This window comes from Branchiostoma lanceolatum, chromosome 7 (genome assembly GCF_035083965.1).
Source record: "Branchiostoma lanceolatum isolate klBraLanc5 chromosome 7, klBraLanc5.hap2, whole genome shotgun sequence".
Taxonomy (NCBI): Eukaryota; Metazoa; Chordata; class Leptocardii; order Amphioxiformes; family Branchiostomatidae; genus Branchiostoma; species Branchiostoma lanceolatum.
Window position 1 is genome coordinate 12,940,535 of NC_089728.1, and position 12,494 is coordinate 12,953,028.

Genomic DNA, 12,494 nt, shown 5'->3' on the forward strand with positions numbered 1-12,494 from the left:
GTCTGCATTGTTTTTTGCCTTGTGGGTGCTGGAGTGGATTTGAATAATTGATGAGGAGAGAGTGTGATGGTTCTATTATACCGTCTGGGTCGCACAGAGGCAATCAAAGGTAGCAGTACATCACCTCCCATGGAGAGAAAATTGGGTGGGAGTGACATCTGGCATCTGTTTGTCTGCACGGGTTATGTCTGCCTCCTGGCGGAAATGTACGGAGATGCACGTCTTGAGCGCATGACATCTTTGATCTTTTATTATAAATGTTGATAATGGTGGATGATTTATCGGTAATATCTAAAGGTTAATATCGTCACCACAATTCAACCGTCTTTATTAGGGGATGAATTGCATTTGGGAAATTAAAAAGGGAAAGGGTGAGATGCGTATGGCTTGGATCTTTCATTGACATACTAGCAATGTTCAGCTTACCCTTGAAAAAGGTAACTCGCCCACGAAGTTCACCAAGCCGAACTTCCTCCGAGAAACCACAAATGAACGGTTATTTTTCTAAATCTGAATTAGTAGCGTGAGAGGTCAACATGTCTGCCTCCATCAGGATCGAAGAAAGAGAGAACAGTAAAGCAAGGGTAAAGTTAAGTGATTCGATTTTGTAAAAAGCTTTCGATCGGTGAGTTTTTGAGGGCCTACGTAGGAGTGTTCCGGTATACTAGTACTTTCCTGAAAACGTGACCCTACCCAAGCCGCATTGACGCTTCATTATTACAAGCAACAACATGTATTTGCAAAACTTCCATAAAACATCATGCTTCACCTCTAAGTCTAACGTTAACGTTAGCTCTTTTGAGGATGACTGCTTTTCAAAGTTGCGTCTTTCGCAGCCCCTCAGGAGTTTCCTTTCAAATTTCATTCATATATTTAATAAGTAGGAGTGAAAGACAGTCGGGGCAAGCTATATCGGTCGGAACCCTGAAGTGAATTCGTTGGTTGATACCCTGTGCGTACGAAAAAAAACGTTCCCAACGAAAGTGAAATCCTGCACACTACAACCTAGTCGCCAGGTGATGTTCTTGAACCAGTGGACCCGCGGAATAGGTGAAGAACCCGGATGAAGACCTGGCAGCCTGCCCACAACTGCAGCTAAACGCTACCACACTTATGTTGCTTATCTTTGTTCATTCCAACCAATATCTTCATCAATTCCATTTGTAATACATTGTTATGAGAAACACAAAATCAAAATTTCTTCATTATAATGGAATTGATTATTTTGCTATCTGTAGAACATAATAATCTCCTCGTATGTTGCGTTTCTTCTCCGTCCCTTCTACTCTCTGACCGCCATATTGGTTTGTGTGAAGGTCGTCAGTCCGATTTCCGATCGAGGACAGGGCGGTTTTCAGGCGTCTTCATACCAGGACAGAACGTAAAGGCGAAGGAAAGAGACTACATTAACTCCTTGTAGCACTTCAACTAATAGAAGTTCCTCAAGATGGTGGCGTATTGGAGACAAGCAGGCATGAGGTACGTGCTGACCCCGTGTGATCCTACCTTGCCTTGGTACCGGTACATGCAGTTGGAGATTTGGATGAAAGGTTTCGACAAATAACTACGAACAAAGAGAGTCGAAAGAGACGTACTATGCTGGCTGCACTCCCATTGCAATGTTTCATTGCTTAAGAAGACGATGTGTTGTTACGAATTGTGTTTATCATTATCTGGCAAATTTACCATGTGCTCCCCTCCCATGTTTTGGCACGTCTTCTTGACTTTGTCCTTCTGGAATTGATGTTTCACTTCCCCCACTCCTGGATTTCAACTTGTAGTTATATTATTTTCTACTTTATTGGAAGTAAGAATTTTAAAAAGTCACAGAACAAGAATAATCTTTTTGTTTCCTATCATAATTTATTACAAGTACAGTGTGCCTGTTTTCACTCCCAAGACACACACTTGATAGCCTCCTCCCCCAAATATATACGCCGCCGTTCTAGGAAGTCTGCAAAGGAGGCTACACACTTGAGACCAGTAGGCAGTATTGTAAAGGTGCTTTATATCACAATGAAAACAGCATGTATAACCTCTTATACATCATTCGACAAATAAATAACTATGGACATACTCCTGCTCTATCTACTACCATCAGGGGAGGACAGGAAAGTTAGATTTGCTGGCCACTGCTTCAGAAACAAGGGTGAGCTGGTAAGCTAGCTGCTACATAAATTAAGAGGCCAAGACACAGTTACACCGTAGTATTTAAGTCATCCCTGTCAGACTTACATTGACCAAATTGCCAGGGATGTCAGGTGGACCCTACAAAAACATCATGGAACTCTGGGAGAGAACGAGTGGACTTAGTGTAGTGTAGACTCCCCCGAAACAACAATGATGATTTGTTTGACTCATTCTGTTGTGACTGTCCACCCCTGCAGCTACCTGCAGTACTCGGGCATCTGTGCCAAACTGCTGAGACGTGTACTGAAGCCAGAGCTGCAGGACTCGGCCATGAAGAGAGAGACTCTCCACATCCAGAAACTCAAATGGGAGGCTGGCAAACCGATAAGTACGTACAGCTGAGAACATAGACCTTCTCACAGGTCCCTTTGCATGCTAGGAGATGCAGGGCACTATGGGTAGTGCAGGGCATTAACAATGCCATTACCATGACAATGTGTATGCAGAGCATGCAAGTCCAGTTTTTGTTTTCACACTAATGATTTTCTTTGCCCCAATCACAACCCATAATGCCCTATGTCTTCCAGCATGCAATGGGATTGATGAACAAATTATCTGTTATATGATTCAAACATCCTGTTCATAGTAGTCTTGACAACTTTAGTTCAGGTAACTTGCACTGTTCACCTCAGTTGGACAGATCAAGGATTTTGGACAGATACAAGTTGGACCTTAATGTTTTGTAAAGAAAAACATATGACAAAATTTTTTATGAAAACAAGATCGCATTACTCTCACATGAGACTAAACATACAGTCTAATTGTGTCATGTGATAACTGTCAAGACCTCCAGTCTTTTTTGCAGTAACTTTCACTCACTACCACTTCTGTCTTGTATTTTACAGAGGATGCCCAGTAACATCAATGCTACTGTAGGAGACACAGCGCTGAGATTCCTGTACTAGTGGAGGGGATTGGTCACATCAACAATTCAAGAGATCTGTAGTCCTTAGTAGATGATATGGAGAACCTTTTGTCTTGCTTCGCTGTTGAGAAAATGTAATATTAAAGTTTTTGGGGATATGAATGCTGCAAGATTTCTGTCATTACTTTAGTGCTGATTGTGTTTTGTCATGTTTCAGCATTGTGCAAACAAGTGGTGTGTGTGTGGTGTGTGCCTGTGTATATGTGTGTGTGTGTGTGTGTGTGTGTGTGTGTGTGCGACTATTCTGACAATATTTTGGAAAGAAAAAACTTTGATTCAGAAAGACTTGGTCCGTCCTGCTTGGTTTACATTAACTCCAATAATCAGAGGCAATGAATAAGACACCCAAGCCAGACAAGTTGGTAGGCAGCCAAATAAACTCTGGACCGCAACTAACCTAGTCTCCACCAGAACTTCCTACGGAGGTACGTTTTGTAGAATTCGGCAAAGGAAAAGGAAAAATAGGCCAGTGTAATCAGTCCACGGTAAGGTTAACAATTCCCCAGATAACGCCTGCAAATGAAACCCTATAGTGGCCAAACTCCCCTGGCAAATATTCTCCCTATAGCTGGCGTAGTTAGTCTGTAGTCTCTACCAGACTAACTACGCCGGTTATAGTATAGGAAGAATATTTGCCAGGGTTTCACTTGCAGACTCCTAGGATGGCAGATTGGACCGGATCTCGGGAGCCGACTCCCTTAGCATAATATTCACTCTGTTTAGCCAATTTCTACTATTCACCCAGCCATCCGCGGGGCCTGGTAGAGGCTAGTTGTTTGGTAGAGACTACAACTACATTTGTAACCTACTAAGCATGAATCATGACATCTGATTTTGCTTGTCCAACCAGATGCCAGTCTCCCATGCCACCTAGTCCGGGGCTGCAAATCCCCCTGACAGGAGAAATGACCTCGCAAAGAAGGGAAAGTTTACCTTTAACATCAGTGGCTTAAAAGCTACCAATCTGCAACTAGCAAGTAGATGTAGGGTCCAGGTCTTTCTAGTGGTTCGCTTTTAGCTCCATTGCCCTACCTAGGAGATGATGAGGAGTAACAAAAAAGCTGCACTACTGAATTGTGATAATAGCCTTTGTTGTACATTCATGCCATGTTGAGCATAGAAACCCAAAAAGGATAATGATAAGTGACAGGATCTAAACATGGGTTCTAAAACTAGTGCACGTGTACTCCTCTAATACATAATTTCGGCTTCATATAGAATGGTCAAAACGCATAAGAAAAAGTCTAGCGTTTGGAATTTTTAGATATTCTTCTTTATCAAAACTAGATTTGAAAAGTCTGTAAGGGCGTAGTTTGTTCTTTGCGTATTACATAAGTTGTTGTTCCATGAATTCCATATACCCCCGAGGCATTTACACGCAGGGGCATAGCGCACTGTTCGGAACTGGAGCTTGTGTCGTAGATCTATTGGGGGGGAAGTCATTTTCAACAAGTCTTCAAGTCCATATTATACAAAATATTGCTGCCTTTTGTGACATCGTCAAGGGTTGGCTGGTTCTGAAATAAAAGATAAAGTTTACAATACCAAAAAAATTGTCGGATTTTCGTGTTAGTCTGGGCAATGTGTTTCGGGGTGAAACAAAAGATAAAGTTTACAATACAACAAATTTTTCTGATTTTCGGAGTGTCGGTCTGGGCAATGTGGTTTGGCTTGAAACAAAAGATAAAGTTTACAATTCAACAAATTTGTCGGGTTTTTTCAGAGTGTCCGTCTGGGCAATGTGTTTTGGCGCCTGTCGGGTGCCGCGTGTTGAACTAACGGTCCGAGAAGTGGTGAATTACCGGAATCTGTGCGGGCTACATGGCGCCTCTCTGTCATCAAAAGTTTCACACCGTCCGGATATCTATAAACTATAGGAGGCCACAAAAGTGATCTCAGACCAAAAGGAGCCCTCTTTTCTTTTATTCCCCACATTCTGGTTTCCAATAATCTTTGTACAAACATACACGGAAAGAGAAATGAAAGGGGGTTTAACATAAACCGTCTTGTTGAGAAAAGAATGACAGTCGGCGGGGTGAGAAAATCCCACACAAGCTCACTCCCCGCTGCTCTACACTCAGATCAGCCCGACTTTTCAACAAGTGTGTAGTAAATTACCAGGGCCGTTTGAAAAAGATAACTGCCAATGTCTTTGCCAAGAAGCTTCTAGTATTTCGCTTACTGAGAGGTTTCCGTAGTTGAGATAAGTTACAAAGTGTAGATATTTTGATAAAGTTTTCTTGCAAATGGATGATCTTCCGGAAAGGAGCAGTTTTTAGATTATTGTTGTCGTGAAGTGGTCCATAGCTTGGGGCTGGCCAATTAGGCGAGTGATTGCAGCCATAAACGTCCCACCGAGCGGAGATTGTCAAATCCCGACTCCTCAACAACAAAAGCATCAACACTCTGCGGCAAGAAAGGAGGTGTGATGACCAGCACGAGCGTAGATTAGAAGTCTTGCTCGTGTCTGGTACAGTCGTCATTCCATGTGTGGCTCCTGCCCTAGTCGGACCGAGTACACGTACATGTGCGTGGCTGTGATTGTTAGTTTTAACCGGGAAGCCCACGGAGCTTGGATGGACGTTGTTTAGAGTAGAGAGACTTTTCCAGCCTCCCCGCATTTCATCCGTATAATTGGTTCTCGGAGTTGTTTTGTAAGGTACGAATTAGCAAAGGATCGCAAGACTATCGTCGTCATCACCGGCTTCCGCGGGAGAGCGGGGCACAGAGACCAAGGGGGTTGCCTTGCACACAGCTACAAACAGGCTGAGGAGACATAAGAGCCAGACCAACACAGCCGTCTCTCTGTCCCGGTCCATCTCCGACCCCAACAGGGCAAGCGTTCTCCTGAACTGACATGGAAGTGGAAGTATCTCGGCGGTTTTCCATACGATCCTGCTTCAGCGAGTTCAACGACTTCGTCCCTCCCCAGCCGACCTATCCGTACGGGGGCTGGCACGACCCGCCCGCGGTCTCCCGCGCCGTCCAAGAACCGCACATCTCCCGACGAGATTTCGACGTCCGCTTGCAGGCAGAGCACAACAACGACGCCCAGTCTGACATGTGTGTGACTTCTCCCGTCATGTCAGCCACCAGGTCCGACCAAGCAGCAACGGACATGGCCAAGTTCCCGGAACTGCCGTCGACCAGTCCGCAAGGAGAAGACACCGCCCACAGTCCGACGACAGAGAGCGACGACAAGACCACGCCGACAAGCAACAGAAAGGGGAAGAAGAAGCCGTACCGCCGGCACGCCAAGCCGCCGGTGTCCTACACCGCCATGATCGCCGCTGTCATCCAGGAGTCGCCAGAGAAGAAGCTGACTCTGCTACAGATAGTGGACGAGCTGAAGCGACGATATTCCTTCTTCAACGGCGACTACAAGGGGTGGAAAAACAGCGTTCGACACAACCTCTCACTCAACAAGTGTTTCGTTAAGGTCAGTACGCTCTAACCGTCATGTCTTCAGTCACTAACTTTCTCTGTTGAGGTTATGATACATATTAGTCGTATTCAAAAGTCAGCGATGTGTAACTATATTATAGAAGAAGGTGTTGACAATGTTTATGTGTTGAGTGTACCAAGAGCTACGAGGTCATTTTACCTAATCTCCAAGCAGTTTTTTGCAATAAAAACTTCTTCTGCCAGTTGGATACGGTCTTCGCAACCATTAGATCTGCTTGGAAATTAATTTTACCGTGATTTTTCTGTAGAAGTGCTTAGTAGGAAGTGCTAAAGACTGAACTGGTTGTGATATGAGAGAATGTGCTCAGAGGCTTATACCGTTAGTTATTTTTAAAGCAGGTGTAGGGTTCTGCTCTGTATTTTTGCGGCATTTTGTCCGATTTTACTGGTGCGCCTTTTTTTTACTCTTTACCGCCTACAAAAGCGACGTAAATTTAAAAACACCTGAGACTGAGCCGAACCCTGCATCTGCTTATAGATTTTCATACCGTAAACTTGCAGCTACCCATGCCTTCAGCTACCGTTTCTGTCGCGCCCGGCATGCGCCAGGCGGTGCTCTACCGTTAATGACCTGGTACAGAAGTGCTAAAGAGAACAGCTCATGGGAAGATTTGCTACTTGAACCTGTGAAGCTACAGGCTGCGATCGTATGAAGTGATTAGCGCGAAGTGTAGAAATAGCCATCTATGGGAAACACACTAGGATGGCGTGTCTCTAAGGATGAGATTCAAATCTCATTCCTTTCTACCAGATTTTCAAACTTTGGTTCTCGATAATGAAAAGTAATCTCTATGCATATGAAGAGGCCGACTCTGTTTTGAACGTGCATTTTGATTTTATTTTACCCGTATTTTTAGTGTCCACGTTTCTTCCGTAGAATCTAGAGAAAAGCGTGTACTGCAAAAAACACATAAATATATAAAGTCTCAACATCACTCATTAAACCCCGAGTCGGACCCTACATCTACTTGGAGATTATTCTCCTGAACTACAGCTCCTCAGCTATAGTTTTATACCTTTCCGCTCCAGTGGACCGAATACACAACCGACCATGGCATAACTGATGTGTATCGTATAATTGAGTACGCTCCTTTGGAAACTGCGGGAGCTACGATCGAATTAACGTATACGGTTACTGTTGAGCACTTGAAAATATTTCTACGGCCATATCTATCGGGAAAAGTAAGTTTTTTGGCATTGAAATTTTATAGAAAACTTTCTTTGTCCAGAAAGGGCCAAACATATTCTTTCTTCGCACCTCTTTACAAAGCGGCTTTTCTCACAAAGACAGGCTTCACATAAACTGAACAAAACGACAAGAGGTGCGGAATTTCTCAGCAGTCTAGACTGGGTTGACCATGGTGAGAGGTGCCACACCCGTCCTCGGTACTGCTCGGTACCACACCTAAGGAATGACCGACCGTGAAGGATAGGGGATTATAATTATCTCCTAGCAGATGTTGGGGGTAGAAGATCACGATGTGCCGGGTTTCTCTGACTGCCATCGAAATGTTGCGTGGCTGTCAAAGAGGCCCTTGCAGTCAGAAAACACGGCTTCCGTTCCAATATCTGCTTGGAGATTTGGTTAGCCACTCAGACGAGGCCAAACTTGTCAGTAGTTGTCCAATTTGCAGCCACCAAAGACAGAAAGAAGGCTGATAAAACTTATAGGTGAAACTAGCCGTCCAACAATTGTTGCATCTGCTTGGAGATCAAGTTCGCCGCTCAGACGAGGCTATACTTCTCAGTAGTTGTCGGATTTTCAGCCACCAAAGAAGGCTGACGAAAATAGCCGTCCAACAATCGTTACTACCAACTAAGGACCACCAACCACTTTCAGGGCGGACGTCTATAACCAACCAGGGCGACACCTAGGCTACTGTATAACATCCGTTCGCTTGTTCAATTGATTGAAAGAGATAGTACAAAAGGTGGCGTCTTCCTTGTCTCATCGGGGGTCATCCGAAAATACTCCGGGACTTTAACAAAGCAAAGGAAGGCGGAAGAGACAACGACAAAACAAAAGTCTGATAGTTAGTTACAGGACATCTTAATTAGAGTAGAGAGGGTTGTAAGTCACGCTGGAACGATCAGATGGCGGAAGTTTGGTTTATCCGCACACACGCGATGGAAGCGTGGCCAGACCTCTCATAAAACGCTAGCCTGGTGATAATGACGCTAGCCTAGAACCCAGGCTTTTTCTTTATATATGTATATATAGTAACGGTGTCTACCTGTTGGCGGGGTAGTGACTGTTGGAAGCGGGCTAAAACTACTGACAATATTAGATTCCAGGCTGTTGAAATACGCCAAAGGATCACACTGTATCTCCCTTCGTATCTGATCTACCATATAAATAAAATCTCATTTTTTAGTCTACGATTATCATGAGAGCTGCATTCGGATTGAGAGATTTGAAAAATAAAGCGTGGACAGATGCTGTACTGTGAACTCACACGCTCTGAAATAAATTGCGATTTCCAACTGAAAGTCGCCACGTACGTTTTGTCTGTCGCTAGAACTGTCAAAAATACCCCTGGACTGGTCTGTGCAGATGTACCACAGGATGGGTGTATATCATAACACCTTGATACTTCAGTCGCCACACTTCGGCCAGACTGGACCAGATGAGATCGGCACATGTAACACTGACGTGTCTAGATAAAACATAAACTACGGCGAGGTGTCAAGAGTTCGCAAACTGCGTTAATTTCCAAGTAGATGTTAGGCAAGCTTGGAGCTAAGATACTAGTATGTCACGAACAGTTAAAAGCAAATTGAAAGATAGAAAAAGGAGTTTTAGTTATTGTCAGTTAAGTCTCCATTCCTTCAATCATTTAGTCATTCACTCATTTTGTCATTCATTCTGTCCAATGGCCTCTTTTGTTTGCTGAATTGATACTAGCAGTTCCTTCACAGGGGGGATGATTACGTCAATACGCGCGCACCTTCAGGATGCGACCGTCGCCCAGATAGATGGTAGAAATTTGCCAAATGGGATGAACAATGTTCCAGAGAAGAGTATGTGTACAGTATCTCTATGACCTGATGCCACATCTTACACCTATGGCAAATCACTCATCACTTTTGATTTGCCAATTTCCACAATTTTGCAGCAACCAAAAGAGTGTACTTGGAGAGAACTTTTTCTAACGTATCAACTCTGTCTCCACCCTTGCTTTATTCATTGTTGTAGTCTGTAGGACCACAGAACATTGTGAGTAAAGGTTGAAGTCTGCCATCTCTGATTCTTTATGTTGTGTTCTGTACAGGTCCCACGTGATGCAGACCGTCCGTTTGGTAAGGACAACTTTTGGACGGTGGACGGCATCGAGAGCTACCTGAACCCCGACGGCACGTTCCGCCAGCGCCGCAAGCGGGCCCAACCCGGCACGGCAGCCACGAGGAAAGCCGCCCGAAGCGACTCCGAAGAACCAAGGGCAACGGCAAAGAAGCCAGCGAAGGGCAAGCGAGCTGATCGGTCTCGACACGACTCGTCGGACGCCGACGATTGCCGAACGGAGCCGAACATCGACGAGGAAGGCGACCCGAAGGAAACAGAACAGCAGGCAGTCAAGCTCAAGTCTAAAGATGAAAATGGCAAGATCAGTACCGGGCCTCCTAAGACTGAAAAATTTCGCGGCCCGTACGCCATCGACTCCTTGCTGTCTCCTCGTGACGTCACCGACGGCCCCGACCACAGCCCGGTCCTGTTCTACCTGTCTCCGCGGTACACACACAGGCCAACGCCCGAGCAACGGGTTGAGGTGGCAATGGACGTGGACAATCGTTCTGAAACAATGTGGCCTTCCGACGACAACAAATCACCTGGGAAGGTAATGCACGAAGAGAACCACCGTGAGAGAACCGACAAGCCAGTACCTCAGAACGACGACGCGGTAACGTCACCTATGCAGGTGCAGCAAACCTTCCGTGAGGACACACCAGTCGCTGAAACACACGTACAGGGCAAGGGAATACATGGCAACACTCGTAGCGGCCGTGATGTTACACCTGTCCGAACCGGCGGACCTGAGACCGAGGACGGAACTCATGTACCCCCTCCAGGCGAGGATGCTGCACATGTTGTCAGTCATCATCATCACTTCGCCAGTCACGTTGCAGGCCCGCCACCTCCTCTCTACCGACAGCCCTCTCCTCCTTGGTCTTATCGAACCTCTCCGCCGAACGACCCGTGCAGTTCCTGGGAAGGTGGCGCCGACTCCGTCTTTCCTTCGTTCCGTTCCTCGTTTCACCCGAGCCCAGCGGCTGTGCCGGCCAGTCCCTGGCTGGCCCATCCCGACCGGAGCATCCACAGTCCGTACGGCTTCGACCTGCCGTCGCTCCGCTCGTGGGCGAGCCCGGGTTCTGCTGTGTGGCCGAGTCCGACATGGTCGCCAGGTGGTGGCGGCATGAGTCCTATCATCAACTTCACAGGGGCGCTAACGGACCCTAGCTATAGGTTTAGCTCCACTCCATACCATCCACCACACAGTTTCTCGGACAGGTCTAACGCAAGTTCTCTATCAGAATATTCCTCATACCAACCTGTCATCTCGCAGCACGGACATATCTCTTCGCCGCCAGCTGAGGGGATAACACCAAAAACTGCTGACTCAGCGCACTGTAGTTATAGTTTCGCTCCACCAATGGCGACCCAGGCTCACCAACCAGTTCGACCTTTCAATGGATGTCCGACTACGAACACTCGTCCCGACTTCAGACCACCGACACGGCCGAGCATGGCCTTCGGGTCGAGCGGCCCACCCTCCCCAAGGGCTCCGGGGGTCTACCCGCCCTACATGGTACCGGCTCGAAGCCTGCATCTGATCGAGCCTGTGCCCAGACACCTGTCCTACGTCTACCACAGCGCCAGCACGAACTGTACATGCACACTGTGTGTGGAAGCCTACAGAGCCGGGCCTCGAGTTTGAGTCATTCACCGAAAACTCTATATTCTGGACAGACGACACTAGTCTATAGTTCAAACAAAAAAATACATGTACTTGTTTTTCAAGTTGCACCACACAAATTTTATTTGTACAGGAGCGCACAAGTTAGAAGACTGAGTGTAGGTATCCGTCGTGCTTTTATTTGTTGATAATAAGAAGCAGACCGACACCGCTAGTCAGTCTTATTGTATCACGATGGTATTTGTCACAAAAACTGTCTAGGTTATGTCATGTCTAAATTAAGCAGCTAGTGAGATAATGAATACTACTATATGATATTGAACATGTGTGCACAGCCTTCTCTTTTTGTTCTTTGATTGTACATGTACTTGGAACGACATTTCTTAATCATTAACTTTCATCGGAACTGTTTTGATATCTCTACATCGCATCCGTTTTTATACACCGGTTTAAAGTCCCCGAAACCTTGTGATCCGCTTGTGGCACTTGTTTAGTTTAACCTCAAGTACAGCACATAATCTCCACACTATGTTTTCCTAGCTCGTATCAGAAACTCTAGACCAGGTCGAGCTGTTTATGTAAACTTGATTGTCTCGCCGAAACGATGGGGCGCAAATTTATCTGGAGGAAGAGAGCAGGACAAAGGGATTTGATGTGAGGCGCAGGCAACTTAGATGTCATGATGATCTGGTTAGAGGTTGTTTATGTTGCAGTAAGATACCGACTTCTTCTCATTTGTCTCTCTGGTTCTTAGCACGAAAAACGCAGTTTGACTTTGCTCACGAGAAACTCGGAGAAAGTCACGATCCTAAGCTAAGATTTTTCCTCAGACTGTTCGACTTGGTACATGTACCATGCCAACTGAAAGTTTGTTGATTACAAGGACGAATTGATAGATTGATAGGATCTATGACAAGTTATATGATTAAAAGCCATCAGTGTCTTCCATATATTGTCTTTCTTTGTCTTTTTGTGCATCAGGTTGCTCAGCATAAGTGCAT